This window comes from Felis catus, chromosome F2 (genome assembly GCF_018350175.1).
Source record: "Felis catus isolate Fca126 chromosome F2, F.catus_Fca126_mat1.0, whole genome shotgun sequence".
NCBI classification, from domain to species: Eukaryota; Metazoa; Chordata; class Mammalia; order Carnivora; family Felidae; genus Felis; species Felis catus.
In genome coordinates, this window is record NC_058385.1 from 65,450,239 (window position 1) to 65,466,483 (window position 16,245).

Consider the following 16,245-nt stretch of genomic DNA (forward strand, 5'->3'; position numbering starts at 1 on the left):
TTGTCCGCAAGAGAGTGAAGACTTCGAAGGCTCACATTACTCAGAGGAGAGGTATCAATTGGCTGGTTGCTTCTAGGTCATTTTCAGTTTGAAGTAAGAAATGTTCCTTACAAGTCATTGCAAAAGATTCTTCGGCACAAGGTTACCACTCTCAGTATTTAAATACGCCTCCAAAGCACATCTGTCTGGCTTTCCTCACAGGCCCTATCCCTTCAGTGCTAATGAGAACCTCATGCCTTCCAGTCTGAAAGCAGGACTTGGAACCATTTCTCCCTTGTTAATGTAAAGCATGTCATTCTGGGCCCTATGCAGTATTATTTGTTTTTCTTACTGCTGAATCTTGCCTGTAGGTGGTTTTGTGTCATCCAGAGGGTTTCATATCTTAGCGTCATATTGATTCTTAATTCCCTGGTCTCAGAATCCAGTGAGATATATGGGATTTACTAAGAAACTGAGCCTCTTTTCATATCCTGGTGAGATCTGTAAGAGATGGAGGTGAGACTTAAGAGAATAAATGTCCTTTTGGGAAGGCCTATCTTTTCCTTGGTCTTACAAATGATTCTTAGTAAGTGACTAAATCTGGTCTGGACAGTCAGCAAACACAAGAGCAGATTTATAGCCTCTAAAACAATACCTTCAAAGATCTCCGCCCAGAAAGCATGGCCCAGAGGCATCCTTTTGATTGATCTAAGTCTCTAAGGAATTGTTCCAGAAGCAAACAAAGACTTATTATGCTTCTTTACTAAGAGACTTTGACATTTTATGGTTTCTGTGAAAATACTGAGCAGGAGTAAATAGTCAAGAATATCCTGTAGCCTTTCTCTGTCTGAATTGTAGGTGTGCTTTTTCCCACAGCAAAATCAGCTACTTTACTCCTGTGACCTTACACAGAGCATTGTCTATCCAGTGTGCTGTGTCAACGGTCATTACCCACACACACTCCTGTTCTGGAGTGAAACCGAGGGAAATTACATATGCCCATATTCTGGGAGGTGGTAACTTAACTACAGGGAAAAATGAAACCAGTATTCTACTCTTCACCAAATATCAAGGAGGGTTAAGAAAAACAAAGATGTCTTTTGCGGTAATCTTTTAAGTCTTTGATATTTTAGCACTCTGCATAAAATAATTTTTACTAATTCCATGTAAAATTTTGAACTTTCCTGCAGAAAGAGGTGCTATTTAAAAAAGTTTTTTTTATTTTTTTTAAATTTTTTTACTGTTTATTTATTTTTGAGACAGAGAGAGACAGAGCATGAACGGGGGGAGGGTCAGAGAGAGAGGGAGACACAGAATCCAAAGCAGGCTTCAGGCTCTGAGCCATCAGCACAGAGCCCGACGCGGGGCTTGAACCCACGAACTGCGAGATCATGACCTGAGCCGAAGTCGGACGCCCAACCGACTGAGCCACCCAGGCGCCCCTAAAAAAATTTTTTTAATGTTTATTTATTTTTGAGCGAAAGAGAGACAGAGCACATGTGGGGGAAGGGCAGAGAGAGAGGGAGACACACAATCCGAAGCAGGCTCCAGGCTCGGAGCTGTCAGCACAGAGCCCAACATGGGGCTTGAACTCATTAACCATGAGACCATGACCTGAGCTGAAGTCCAATGCCTAACCAACTGAACCACCCAGTTGCCCCTCAGAAGTGCTATTTTTGAAGTGTTCTGGGTTTTTCAGAAAATTCTCATTACTGAAGAAAATTCCTTATGCATCACTACCTCCTACAGTATAGTTTTCTGCTTCACCCTCCAGAATGTGATCTCTTTTATAACAAGAAGCATTTTATTTATCTGGTATTATCTACAGCACCTAATGGAATATGTGCCAAGTAAACAGCAAGTTCAATAAATTCTGGTTGAATGAAAATCCTTCAACTGTTGATTTCATTTTGCAGTATTGAATAAAAGCAACCTCATTTCTTTCTATACAAATGAAGAGTCTAATTCAATACTTTGTGTAACCAGTCACCTGTCTAACCAGAGGTTGAACTCACGGTGATGGGCTCTGCTTTATTGCTACTATCTGTGTTATATCTGTGTCATTTCTACCTCAGATTGTGGTTTTCTGGAGGGCAGGGGCCATGTCTAATGCAACCCTGTGTAGCCAGCATTGCAGATGTCCCTGGAATGATTGTTGGATGAAGGAGTAGAATGATGCATTAAGATAAAACCAAGGTTCTTACACAGGGATTAAACTCCTGACTTACCCATTACCCCGAAAGTCTAAATAGTAGGCAGACACAGTAACAGAAATGACCGTGATAGTCTGTTGATTTGTATCTCATACAAAATAGGTGCTATCGCGAATCTCTATTGTCCATCCTACAACTAACTGTCCTTCACCAGTGTTTCAATATGAAAATACACTTTGTATTAGTGTCAATTAGCCTCAGCAGTATGAGAAGTACATGGCGCAAGCAAAGAGAAAGGCAGAAAAAAATGTTGCCAGTGGCTGCGTGTCTTTTCTAGTTTCTGTTTACCTTTATTCTTCTGTCATAAGAAAGATCCTTCGTTTGATAATAATAAAAGCTATTATATATCAAGTAATTACACAATGCCTGCTGAAATGTTCAGTACTTCCCATGGACACCCTTGTGTAATTCTCAGCTCAGACTTATGAGATAAGTATTATTATAACCCCTATATTAAAGAGAAACAAAACAGAAGCTTTGAGTATTTAAGTACCTTGTCCATTGCACAGCAAAAAGCAGGTTGGAATTGGAACACTTGTCATTTTCTGACATTATAGTGAAAAGCCCTTAGTACTTTGCCATACTGCCTACCCTTACATTTTGTTGCTGGGAGAGCTCAAGTTTGTACTGGGTGGCCCTAACAAGTATAGGTAGGACCAGTACCTGGAAAACCAGAGAGGGAAGATTTCTACTTCAAAGAAAGAAAGATATTTCTAAAGACGAGAACTACCCAGACTAGGTTCTCTTTGTAGCACCATGCCTGATGCTTTGTAGGTACTCAACAAAAGATTGATGGCATGGGGGCAGGCCGCCTCCAGACACCGTGAGATGAGTCCCTATAAGTCTTTCAACTGAAGCTGAGCAAAAAATTTTGGAAGATATTGGAGAGGTAGGCCTTGTTTCATAAGATTAGACTAAGTGATCCCTGCTTTCCAAATCTGTGATATAATTAGTTTACGATTAAATGATAATCTAGATATTAAAATTTTTTTTAACATTTATTCATTTTTGAGAGACAGAGAGAGAAAGAGTGAGCAGGGAGGGGCAGAGAGAGAGAGAGGGAGACACAGAATCCAAAGCAGGCTCCAGGCTCTGAGCTGTCAGCAGAGAGCCCAATGCAGGGCTCAAACTCAGGAACTGCAAGATTATGACCTGCACCTAAGTAGGTTGCTTAACTGACTGAGCCACCCAGGTGCTCCTAGATATTTTAGAAAAAAAAACTAGAGGGGAGAAAAAAACTAAAGCAAGGGTGGAGGGGTGGCACAGGGAGGAAGAGAAAGAGGCAGTGGGACCAGGGTTGGTGGGGTGGACCAAGACAGTTGACAGAACCTAATGTTCAATTATTTCTAGTAGCTGATATTAAACAGCCTCACTTCTTATAGATTTGCTCAACTTGTTTGGTGAGGTCACCCTACCTTGAAGAGAGGTACCAGGGGATATCTCCCCAATCTACAGAAGAAGCTGAAGCAATGACGGAAAAGACCAAGCCTCCCGCAATCCCCCCAAATGGGTCATCATTAGATTCTCCACAAATCCGCCTCTCCCTATTGCCACACGTAAGGCAGTGAAAACCAGCACACAGCCTTCTAACCTCCCAGGGCCAGATTGCCCCATATTCATGTAAAAGAGTGTTCTCTTGGTAGAGTTCTCTGGAAGTTTCAGAGTTTAGAAACCAAGTCAGCTGTCAGCAAAGTTTCTCAAATAGGGTTGAGGTTATAGTCAATAAGCCAACCATTCGAACAACCAAGAATCAGCGCCCACTTGGCTACTCTTTTGCCAAAACGTGTAACATATACCTGCTTATGTGCTGATCAATGTTGACATTTAGTAGGAGCTTTGGGATGTTCTTCCAACAGAAGGGGGTCTAGCCTATTTCAATAAAATGAATTAAGCTGGCTAATTTGACAAAGACTATAAAATATTTTTTCTTGCTTTACCAATTTATTGGCTGCTTTTCTTGTTTTGATGTGATTAAGCTGCTTTGACAAGGGAAAAATATCTTTGATTTAGATTTTTAGAGTTATCATTCCCTCCAACTTGGGCCTAACTCCAAGGAACTCCCAGCTCATCAGCATATGATATCACTTCCCCTTAACTGTTATCTCTGTTGTCAGTCAACTGTGGATGTCTTTATCATGATTGATTTCTTTGGGGCCACGAGTTGATTGAAATTCTGATTGCTGAGTGATATAGGAAGGGAGGACGTGCCCATTGACTAGCACATGCATGATGTGGATATGCATCTTTCCCAACCCTGGGGAGCTTGGTCTCCCAAAAGACAATTATAAATATCAAATAAGCTCAGAGCCAAAGTTATAATGAAGAATCCAGTGCTCAGGTAAGAATATACACAGCAGTACTGAAAAAATAAAACTTTAGAGTAGTGAATGCTGACATAAAAACTGAACTTCCACCAATAGTTATGGAGCAGCTATCGTTTGAGGATATGCTGTAGTAGATGCTGTGATGTGACACCCAGGTCCGCCCTTAGCATGAGGCACTCGGTGCCTAGCTTCTGTGAATTTAGGCGGCTGATAATTCAGAGCTGACTTCTCTGGGAACTGCTTCAGTTGAAGGAAGCTTTCTTGTCCAAGTGTGTAGGCTTCCAACGATCCAGCCCATATCCAATGAATGGTCCAGACAAGGGTACAAAGGCCTCCTCCGTTTGCCTCCAAGTGGGAAAACGCTCAAGAATCTGCTCACCTCCAGGGCTCCCTGTTGGATGAGTGAGGTCTCCATGACAATCATTTCTCACAGTTCATTTTTCCTTTCTGTCCAGTCTTGTTTTTCTACTCCTTTAGAGATCTGGATGCCAAGAACACTGCCCAATAATCTGCTTATAAATCTCCATCTCAGAGTTGTTTCTCAAGTAACTTGATCTGAGAAAACGACTCCTCTTGGTACTGGATGGTGACGCTTGGTTTGGGTTATGAGGATGGATACTTACTGTACCCTCTGCTTACTTAATGAGGTGAATGAGATAAAATGATGAGCAGTTAACTATACTACAAAAAAGAAGACCATCCCTCCCCGTGCAAAGCAGATGGTTGTTCCTTTTCTTTGCTTCCATGGTACTCCCTGCAAACTTCTACTTGGATTATAACATATTACATTATATAACTTTGTTGTTGTGAGTTTCTTGAAAAAGGTTTTGAGCATTATGGGACAACATTTCATCTCGTTTACCTTTATATCCCTGGCATGCTGCCTGCCATATGGCAAGGGTTAAGCGATTTGTGTTGACTTGAGAAGTAAATTAATGAACAAAAATAAGTAACACAATTTGGAAGTTTGCTCCAAAAAAAAAAAAAAAAAAAAAAAAAGGATGGCTATAGAATAAAAATTCAGAAAAGAGGTAGAATTTGAGTTTGGCCTTGAAGAAAGTTAGTAGACTTAGGGCATACGGGTATTTCAAACTCAGAAAGCAACACTGACTGTCTGATGAAGCAGTGATTAATTCATTCATATATTTGTAGTCATAATGAGCACCTATTCAAGCCAATTTAAGAAAGAAGAGACCTTTAGTGAAATGCAACAGTATATTTCTTAAAACCACCAGCCTTGTGGTACCTGGTGACTCAGTTAAGTGTCCGACTCTTGATCTCGGCTCAGGTGGTGATCTCAGAGTTCGTGAGTTCAAGTCCCAGGTCAGGCTCTGTGCTGACAGCGTGGAGCCTCCTTAGGAGTCTCTCTGTCTCCCACTGTCTCTCCCCCACCCCCACTTGTGTTCTGTCTCTAAATACATACATACGTACGTACATACATACATACATACATACATACAAACATTGTTAAAACAACAACAACGACAACAACACTAGTCTCAATTGTACCACCTGAAGGCTTGGAATCAGGAACTCTAATATCAGAGACCACAGTTATTCTGATTGTCTCTCTAGAAAGCAAGCTCCCATCTCTATTTGTCTGCTCATTCTTTTGTTTCTGTGCGAGCCTTTATCTTCAGGCCACCTTGACCTCTCCACTCAAGAACCGAAAAGAGACTACATGAAGCTGTGAGAACAAGAAGAGAGATAACTGTCCCAGCAGTGGCCAAATATCATTCACAGTTTCATCTTTGAGGTCAACAAGGGGTGGTAGCAGACACTTCCGAAACGGAGCATGAGCAGGCCTAGGAATGGGGCGGAAGAGTGGATATGAGAGATCAACGACTCTGGGAGGTGTTTGCTAAGGTGAAAACCTCAGAGTGGATTAGGAGAATTTCCGTTCTAAATAGTGGAAATTGTTACCAAATTCAACAATGTGTTTTGTCAAATTTTATAATCCAGGGTGCATGTGTGTGTGTGTGCGTGTGTGTAACAAAATGGATTAAGTGATTAATTTTGACAGCAGCCTTCTGTTCAAGATTATATGCGGATTAAACTAACATCATAACCATGCTGAGTTCCTCAAGTGCATTCAATGCTAGGGAAGAGAAGTGGTATTAAATAGAGAACTTGTTTTGTAAAATTACCTTGTCCAGGCTTCAGACTTGCCATATATAATCCGCAAAATGGACAGATCTCCAAACAAGCAGTGTCTGCAGAAGCTTTATAAGTACCAAAACCCAGTGATAAAATAGTGAATAAAATATCATTCTTGTCTTCAGAAAATCACGGAGTAACATGTGTCAGTGACAAGAGGTGTGGGGAACAGTGACACATGAAACAGTATAATGTCTAAGTACAGAGAGGGAGGAAAGAGCAAAGTGTTCTGGGGGCATCTCCCCCTGTAGCGGCCACAAACATCTCAGCATAGGAAGTGCTATTTCATTTGGGTTGTCAATACTGAGTGGCATTGGCCAGAAGGAGATGGGGAAAGGAAATTTCAGCAAAAGGAACAGCATGTGCAAAGCCAGAAGATCATGCAACATCATAACATGTTTGAACAAGGGTGAAAAAAATTCAGTAGCAAAAACACAATGGGTTTGTTTTGTAAGCAGGTTAGGGTAACAAGCAGGTAGAAGCACGAGACAAGAAAAAGAATTTTGAGCAAAATTTGGAGGGATTAAAGCATTTCCATATTTTACCAAGGCACTCTGGATGAAGTTTTTTTTTAGGCCAGTGGAAGCCAGAAAAATGAAGAGGCAAGAAGTAAGAGACAAGGGAGGAGCAGGGAGAGATTTGCAGATGAAAATTCTTTAAAAGAGGGGTGAAAGTGGAAGATATTTGGAAAAGCCTCTTTGCACAGAGTGACAGGAAAACATCCCTTTTCAGTATGGGAATCTCTTGGCTGCAAATGGAAACATTGGTTCCTTGCTTAGTGATCTATAGCGAAGGAAATTTATGTATTGGAAAGTTTATCTACAGAGTGCCAAACAGCCTGTCACATCTTCTCAGTATCCTCTTCCAGGTCCTCAAAATAAAAATAAAAGCAAAAATAGAAAGTTAGCCCGATGTCTCATGTGCTTAATTCACCCCTGACACAATTCTTGTCGGAAAGGGAAAGGTTCAGGTGTACCACCAAGGGCCAACATGGCGCCACGACGAAGAGCTTGGAAGCTAGAGCCGCGGAATCTGGGTTCAACTCCTGGTGCTGCTCCTTTTTTCCTGCGATCTGGGCAATGCCCTCAATCTCCCTATACCTCAGCTCTCCGTTTCTACGGTAGGAATAAGAAAAACATGGCTTCTATAGGATTGTTGGGAACATTAAATGAGTTAATATGTGTGAAGGGTTCAGAATACAGCCTGGCATACACTATTAGCTAAGTTCTTGTTATTATTATCAGGTGAATTTTAAAATGCTCTTATTTCCTGCCTCCCTGGCAACCTCTCTTGAAGTAGTTATAGTTCTTTTGTTTCTCCCTAATCGCTCTCTTTCAAACAAACTCTCATTTGGGGAAGGAAGAGTCCAGATAAAAGCCTCCTGACTCACTTAAGGATGTCACTTCCTGGGGCACCTGGGTGGCTCAGTCTGTTAAGCGTCCGATTCTTGGTTTCTGCTCAGGTCATGATCTCACAGTTCGTGGGTTCGAGCCCCACGTTGGGCTCGTGCTGACAGTGTGAACACTGCTAGGGATTTTCTCTCTCTCTCTGCCCCTCCCTTGCGCGCGCGCGCTCTCTCTCTCTCTCTCTCTCTCTCTCTCTCAAAACAAATAAATAAACATTTAAAAAAAAAAAGAATGCCACTTCCTTCGTGGACACAGACAATTCCCAGGGCTTGGCAGTAGGTAATTCAGGTTTCATTACCCAGTCCTTCACCCCAGTCCTCTCAGGTTGTAGCCAAACCCAGAGCAACAAAAGATTTAGGGTCCGACGTTTGCAAATGCAAATCGTAATCACTAATTTTGGCACCTCCTCCCTTATGGTCTGACGCCCATAGTTAGATGTCACCCATATGTTTGTCTTGCCTCTCCAAAGAATGTCAAATTCTTCCTGGGCAAAGAGTCTTCTCTGCTTCTCTATATGTCACAATACCTGGCACACTGTTAGCCTAAAACGGGTGATGACACCCAGTGGTAAAGCTTTCGAATGCAGAGTGGCTAGCTGGTTGCTTTATACATATACTGGATTTGTATCTTCTGCTGAAATGCCAGTTTCAGAGTTTCAAAGTCCCCCAACCCCCACTCCTGGTGTCCTTTAACCAAAAAATTAAACTTCTGCAGATTTTCCATCATCTGCACAATCAGATTCCACTGCACCAACCAGTTTAATATAATGACAACACAACAGCTAATATTTATTGATGGCTGCCTAGGTGCTGAGCTCCGTTTTAAGAAATTTACTTTAACTGTCTTACTTATTACTACAATAATCTTGTGAGCTAGGTAATGGCATTTTCCTCATTTTATGGATGGGGAAACTGCAAGTTTTGGAGGAACATGTTCAGCTCTAGTTACCTACCTTAGCAAAGGCTAGAACTGGAACTGGAACTTCCTCGAGCCACAAAGACTGACTCCAATTTTACTTTTTTTGAGGAGGAGATGGGCAGAGAGAGAGGCAGACAGAGGATGGAAAGCAGGCTCTGTGCCGACAGTAGAAAGCCCAATGTGGGGCTTGAACTCACAAACCGCAAGATCGTGACCTGAGCCAAAGTTGGATGCTTAACTGACTAAGCCACCCAGGCGTCCTACTCCAGATTTTCACACTCACCTACCATCCCAGAGCGTCCATATACAAATCATTCTATTTCTGAAATGTACCATTATCATTCCTCTCTCTCTACGTTCCCTCCTGTTTCTGTGACCGTAAGAATCAGGACATCTCTCTGCCTCTCTTTTGACATCTATTACCAAAGAGACTGCTCTCCATATTTCATTCATATAGGTTTTCACATTATCTTAAACCCTCTGAACTATATTGTGCCTAAACACTCTCATATATTGCTTCTATATGTTCTACTAACACGCTCATTTGGTAGGCTTATCTTTCCAGAAATATATCCTTTCTTCCTCCCCTCTATAGCACTGAGCCCAGCGCTGAACCCATTTTCCACACTCAGTACAGAGGTAAGAAGTAGTCGGTATCCAGAGTATAATTTTAAGAATTCTGGATCCTGAATTCCTTTATCAAATAGCAACCTGGTGATATGCTTACACTCACTACACGCTAAAACTCTGACACACTAGAATTCCTTTAGCATCTGTGTGTGCAAGTCTCTGTGGCGACAACTGTAGGCACAAAAGTGGACTGCCAGAACTCTGAATTGAGGGAGGCGTACACAAATGATGAGTGTAATTTGGTGAGATTAAACATTGCCTATAACAGAGTGGCAAATTTACATGAGAGTGAATAGAAAAGAAAAATCAGTAACGTTTGGAGAGTCTGTATCTTTTCCAACATCCATTCTAACTTGAAGGGTAGGCAGGCTGGAGATGACATAGCAAAGAACAAGGAGTCACAGTGAGCAAGGTACACACACCATCCCTAGACTCAGTTTCCCAAAGTTATTTGCCAGCCTTGTCTCGAGTGTTTACTTTCCCTCTCGGCTCCAGTGGTAAAGGTCTGAGTTTCGTAACTGCAATACCACTGCCTCCAGGGTGCCTGTCAGAATTCCCTTGGGTAGCAGTTAACATGTATTTTATGAGCCTTTCTTCTGTTGGGGGAAAGTTTGGCTGGAATAAGCTACAGAAGTGAGTGGGGCAAAAATAAATGGATTCAGAGTTGAACAAACAATTAAAATCTACGAAATTGTAAAGCAAACTAATCCCTGGTGAAGATGGTGCTCCAGAAGCTTCCATGACTTCCATATCTGCTGTTTTTAATCTAGACTCAAGGCCAAGACAGAAGGGGGTCTCTGCCATCCCTACTCATGGGTTACACCACGTGAAGTAACAAACACACAAAATGAAAATTCAGGGTCTGCTCTATAACAAAGCTGACATGTAGTTAATCAACTGTAATGTAGATTTTAGTTAAAAGTATATACAACCAGCTCAAAAATAACAAATGAACATATGTCAAGAATCAAACAAAACCAGAATTGCAGAAGAAAAAACTTTAGAGATTCTCTCTTAAGCAAATCTATGATGAGGAGGATTAGGTTAGAAAAAACACTAGTTCTGGTGGGTTTTCAAACACAATTGCGGTTTAGCCGAGAGCCAAGTTCTTCCGTTTGCCTCCTGTAGACTCAGCTCTATCAGTGACTTTATGCCACTTAAATGGAGTTAAAGAACATGTCAGGGCATAGGTTTACCAAAAAAAAAAAAAGTTAGAGGCTGATCTTAGTAGTTAGAAACCACTGGGGATTAGAACAGGAGTGTGAATGAGCAGGAAATTTAGAAAATGGCCTGTGGGCCTTGTCACTTCACATCACACCTTGATTTGATCTCTTTCTGTGGGTTATCCATTTCCAGGTCCCCTTCCCTCCAAGCATTATTCTGCTCTTTTGTGTTTTCAAATCATTTCTGCTCACATCTTGTACTACATAATTGAGACCACATAGAGACCAAGTAGGGCTGATGCGAAACTCATTAGTAAAAAATTTGTAGGTGACATAAAAAAAAAAAGCACTAAGACAAGGATTCAACCCTAAAACTCACTGATTCAGATGCTCCGAGGGCAGATGTTGCTTTCTGGGGAAGATACTTTGCTTACTATGATAGGCACTGCCGATTCCTTTATGCCATTAGAAGTGGCCTGTGCTCCAAGAATGTAACTTATCTTTCAGTTGAAAGAGTCATTCTCATTTGTGCCTCTATGTCTTTATTTATGGTACTTCACTCTGCCCGTCTTGATTACCCTTCCTGGGATTCATATTCCATGACTTTGCAAAAGCTCATATGTCACTGGAGTGTTGCTTCCCCTGAAAAGCTACCTTCTACCCCAATCTTGTCAGCCTTTCCCTCTCCTGAAATTCCAAAGCACAAGATTTCCTAGAGAAGCTATTTGCCTTTTTGTGCCATAGACACATCACACTCTAGTGTATAACGCGTGAGCCTCTCCTAGAACAAATGTAAGATGTTTTTTAAGTTCATACAATCACAGAGGATTATAATAGAAAGCAGTGTATGGAAATACAGTTATTTAAATATCAAATTTGTGATATATGATTATTGATGCATTTATAAAATAAGAACTATTAATTACTATAACTTCAATTCTATATACATACACACACACACACACACACACACACACACATATATATATATATACACATACACACACACATATATACAGGGGTGACTTGAATAATATTTTGAAACACCTGTAGCACTGAAGTGTGATAAGAAACACTAGAAATCCAGTGACAAATCACAAGTGTTGGTAAAACTATTGTGTGTGTGTGTGTGTGTGTGTGTGTGTGTGTGTGTGTTTCCTACATTTGTAATGGAAGGAAATGCTAAATTTCAGCCTAGTGAAATTTCTGAATTCTACCAGAATTTCTCTTAGAGAATTTCTTAGAGAAATTCCTTATCATCTGTCTTTTTAATGCAACTGACTGGGGGAAATCAGGGCACAAATACACAGCTTCTTCTCTTTCTACTTTTTTCAGAGAATGGACTAGTTCTTAGCCCTGTGTAGTAATACTGTAACTTATACTTAGTACCTAAGAGTACTTAGCTTAAGAGTACTTAGTTCTTTATAAGTACTATATACTTACTCTATATAGTAGCTATTATAGAATAAGAAGTTATTGAGTATAATGAAATGAAATTAAACAATTTATGCATAACTAAAATGTGCCAAGCCAACCACAAGGATTCCCCAGAGTTGGCTGCTTATATTGTTACTTGACATAAGTTCTATTTTGCCTTGTAATATACTTAATCGTTTGCATTTCTGTCTCTTCCAGTAAACTGTGCATTCCTAAGAGAAGATTCTGCACCAAGTTATCTGAGTTTAGGTAATGAGAGCTTAAATAAAGTGGCCATCACAGTACATCTGTGGAATAGGTTAATATAATGAGAAGGAAGAATTGATACATTTCCAAGAGAGTAAGAAGAGCCAAAGTTTGATGCAAGATTTTGGACTAGAGATTCCTGGAAAATTAATACAAATAGGAAAGCTAAAGTACCATGAATGTGGCGGGGCTCACACATAATGTTCTTCTATTTCTTTTTATAATAAAATTACTAGGTCTTCCTCCATGAGAATACTACGCAATCTGTAATTGTCTGCAATGTGATAGAACATGAAATATTTCTGAGAAAATGCTGGGAGGAGAATGTTATAACCTAGACAATGATCCTTGTGGAAGAATCCAAGAGCAAGATAAAGGAAAACCAAAGACAAATTGTAGGAGTTACTGGAGAGCATAAATGGGATTATTTAAGTCTCATGGAGACAAACTTTCAAGAAAAATTGAAGCTGAGAACTTCATTGACTTGAATAATTGGAGGAAGATTAACAGAAGTGCAGGTTTACTAGAGATCACAAAATATCATTGAGGAAAATGGAGGAAATAGAAGCAGTAAATATAGAACTTTTTGCCAGGGACAAGAAATAGAAATATTACACAGTAGATTAATGGAGTGGTAGAGTCATGAAAATCTTTTGGTTTTGCTCTTGCTTTTTTATTTTGAGACAAAGCAAAGGCTAGACAAGCCTTTGGAGAAGGCGTGAAGATTACTGAGGATACAAACAAAAGATGAGATCATTGAAAGTCTTAACAGGGATGGGGAAGAAGTGAATTTAGAGGCAAATTGAGGGATGAATTTTAAAAAGGAAGAGAGACACATATTTCTCTGACTCAAAAAGGAAAGACTAAGAAATGGGTGTAGTCAGAGAGCATTAAAGGTCATAAGTTGGTAGATGAAGAGGCTCAGACTCGATGGCCTGGATGTCTTCATTAAGGTGTAAGGTATAAATTGAAGAGAAGAATGTGCTGCTATCCTTCTCAGGCCAAAGCCAAGCTGGAAGGGCAAACCTGAGTATTCTCCACCACAGCAATCCCTGAAGCCAAGGAAGCCAGGCTGGGAAGCAATTCTCCAGCTAAGGATAGTAGCCATGGACAAAAGACGGTGACTGACAGCGAAAGGGACCATGTATGAGGACATACTTCAAAAGCAGAATAACACTCTAAGTGGCAAGCAAATGCTGCATCCATGGGGCACAGTTAAATCAGGTTGGCCCATTCTGCAGTTGAATTAACTTCAAAGAGTTAATAGATACAAACTCTTTGGGGCAGAAAGTTAATTTCATTCGACCAAACGGAGGGATAGTGTGATGGAAAAGAGTTACTTTTCTTCTGTTTTGTCATGCAGAAGCCAAGATTTGCACATGCCCCATATGAAATCCAGCTTTTAAAACACTGAGACCCGTTGGACTTCAGTAGAATTCTGACACATACGTGTAGAACAATTCTAATTCCATCCGGTTGCTCACTCCTTCTCTTGCATTATGCAGTGCTGACAGAGCGGCCACATTTCCCAAGAGCTCTCTTTTCTTCAACACAGATGTTGCTCCAGTTGTGATTTTTAAAAACTGAATATTACAAACTTACCCAGTGTTTTCTTTGCATGCTGTGACTAATTCAAACTATGGCCAAAGGTTGACCTGATCTCTAAGAGAAAGAGTCACACATCTGACTTGTTCTTCTGTCCACCATGGAGAACCCAGGGACTCAGATGGACATCCCTGCAAATACCAGATACTCTCCTGTAGCTAACCATGTACCAATTGAGACACGGTTTTTTATACAAGTCTGTTTTCTTGTTTTTATTATTCCTGACCTATGCACCATTCTTTTCCCTTAGAGGAAGATGCATTCTTTTAGACATGCACTTATTGTAAATTTAGTTTTTCACAGCATCTTCCTTCTCAGACTGAAAGAATAATTCTAACGTATTTATGATGAATGCTCTTTACATGTAAGTAGGGGCGTTCTTTTTGTTCCTGGCACCTATTTGGGTTAATCAGGTGTATCTCTGATCTCTTTGCAGAATGCAGACCAGAGGTGTGAATATAAAATGCTAAGAGGTATTAACATCCATTCAGATGACTGCTTTTAGAAAAGCACAGATGATAGAATGGGTAAAGGAAATTAAAGGGAAACAAATGCAGACCAGATGTTGGATGGCAAGTTTCCTCTCTGAGAATAATAAATGCAGGCGCTGGGCTGCCAGATGAGGTTAAAGAGCACAGATACCAACTTAATTTAATAAAGAAGTAGACACTCTTCACTCTTCATTGGAAAGACCAGTGCCAATTGAGACAAATAACGATTGTATGAAACTTCATTTTCTTTCCTCTCTATCCCTGCCCCTCATTTTTGTTTGTGGAAAAATACATATGAATAGACAGAATCAGCACCCACAATAACTGTGACTCGTGAGACCTTTAAACATCTAAACACTGTAGTAAAGAAGGCCAAATATTCCTATGCTTTTACTCTCCTGGAGGTCTTTACAAGGATGGGGGCATGGCTCAGGAGTCCCAGAGGGAAGGGAGAAAATGAGATAAAGGAGGTAACTACATGTAATTAATAGAAGCACTTGGGTTCAATCACTGTTCTTCTGAGCTGTGTGCCCAGCAAGTGTTTGACTCAAGCTTGGAGAAACTCTGTGTGTTACCTTTGTTCAGGTTCCAGACAGGAATAGCTGGGTGCAGATACGCTCCGTGATTGGAGGAAAGCCATAGTGCTGAGTGGCAGGTGAAGATCCTGATGATCCTTCCCCACCTCTGTAATAAGACAAGCCCAATGTCTTATTCTTCTTCCCCATAGTTGCCATATAGCTGATATCAGCACTGTGTTCAAGTATCTGTGTGAGTTTTAAAAAAAATCACCATAAATTTAGTGGCTTAAAACAGTACGTATTTACTATCTTTGAGTTCTCTACAATTAAAGTCTGATATGGGTTCCATTGGCCTAAAATTAAGGTGATGGCCATGCTGTCTTTCCTTATGGAGACTCTAGGAGATGATATGTTTCCTTGTGTTTGGGTTTTTTATTTCATCTTCATCGGGCCACCCACAGTCCTTGTTTTTTGGCCACTTTCATCCATATTCAAAGCCAGCAATGTTGCACCTCTCAGACCTTTGTATTTTTATCACCTTTCCCTCTGACTCTACTCACCTGCCTCCCTCTTCCACTTTTAAGAACAGCTGTGATTACATTAGGCTCACCTGAGTAGTCCAGGATTCCCACCCCATCTCAAGGTCCTTCACTGAATCACATCTGCAAAATTCCTTTTGCCATGGAGGGTAACATACTGACAGGTTCCAATAATCAGGACTTAGACATACTAGGACATTATTCTGCCCACCACAAGCATACAGTCTCTCAATGCTCCCGTGAACCTTCTTCGCCACCCCATCTAACACTGTTTCCAGGGTTCATCTTGCTATTGTTTGTGTCTTTTCTTCTTTTCTCAGTTATGCAAACTGAATGTCCCCCCCTTTTTTAAAGTTTATTTATTTATTTTGAGAGAGAGAACTAGCAGGGGAGGAGCAGAGGAAAGACAGAGGATCTGAAGCAGGCTCTGTACTGACTGCATAAAGCCCAATGCGGGGCTTGAACTCACGGACCGCGAGATCATGACCTGAACTGAAGTCAGACGCTTAACCGACTGAGCCACCCGGGCACCCCTGAATGCTCTTCTTGATCCTTATGTTCTATAGTAGATCTATGGTTGATAATAGATCCATGGTTGAGAACTGTTTCTCTAGAATGA

General features: G+C 40.8%; 1 long non-coding RNA gene across 1 annotated transcript in view; it reads right to left on the reverse strand.

Annotated features, from left to right (window-relative positions):
* Nucleotides 1-15,937, reverse strand: part of LOC109496188 — a 150,145-nt gene extending 134,208 nt beyond the window's left edge. Inside the window, exon 1 of the long non-coding RNA XR_002739596.2 lies at nucleotides 15,145-15,937. This is a non-coding gene — a long non-coding RNA (uncharacterized LOC109496188). The remainder of the gene's footprint in view (nucleotides 1-15,144) is intronic.
* Between the last annotated feature and the right edge of the window lie 308 nt (nucleotides 15,938-16,245).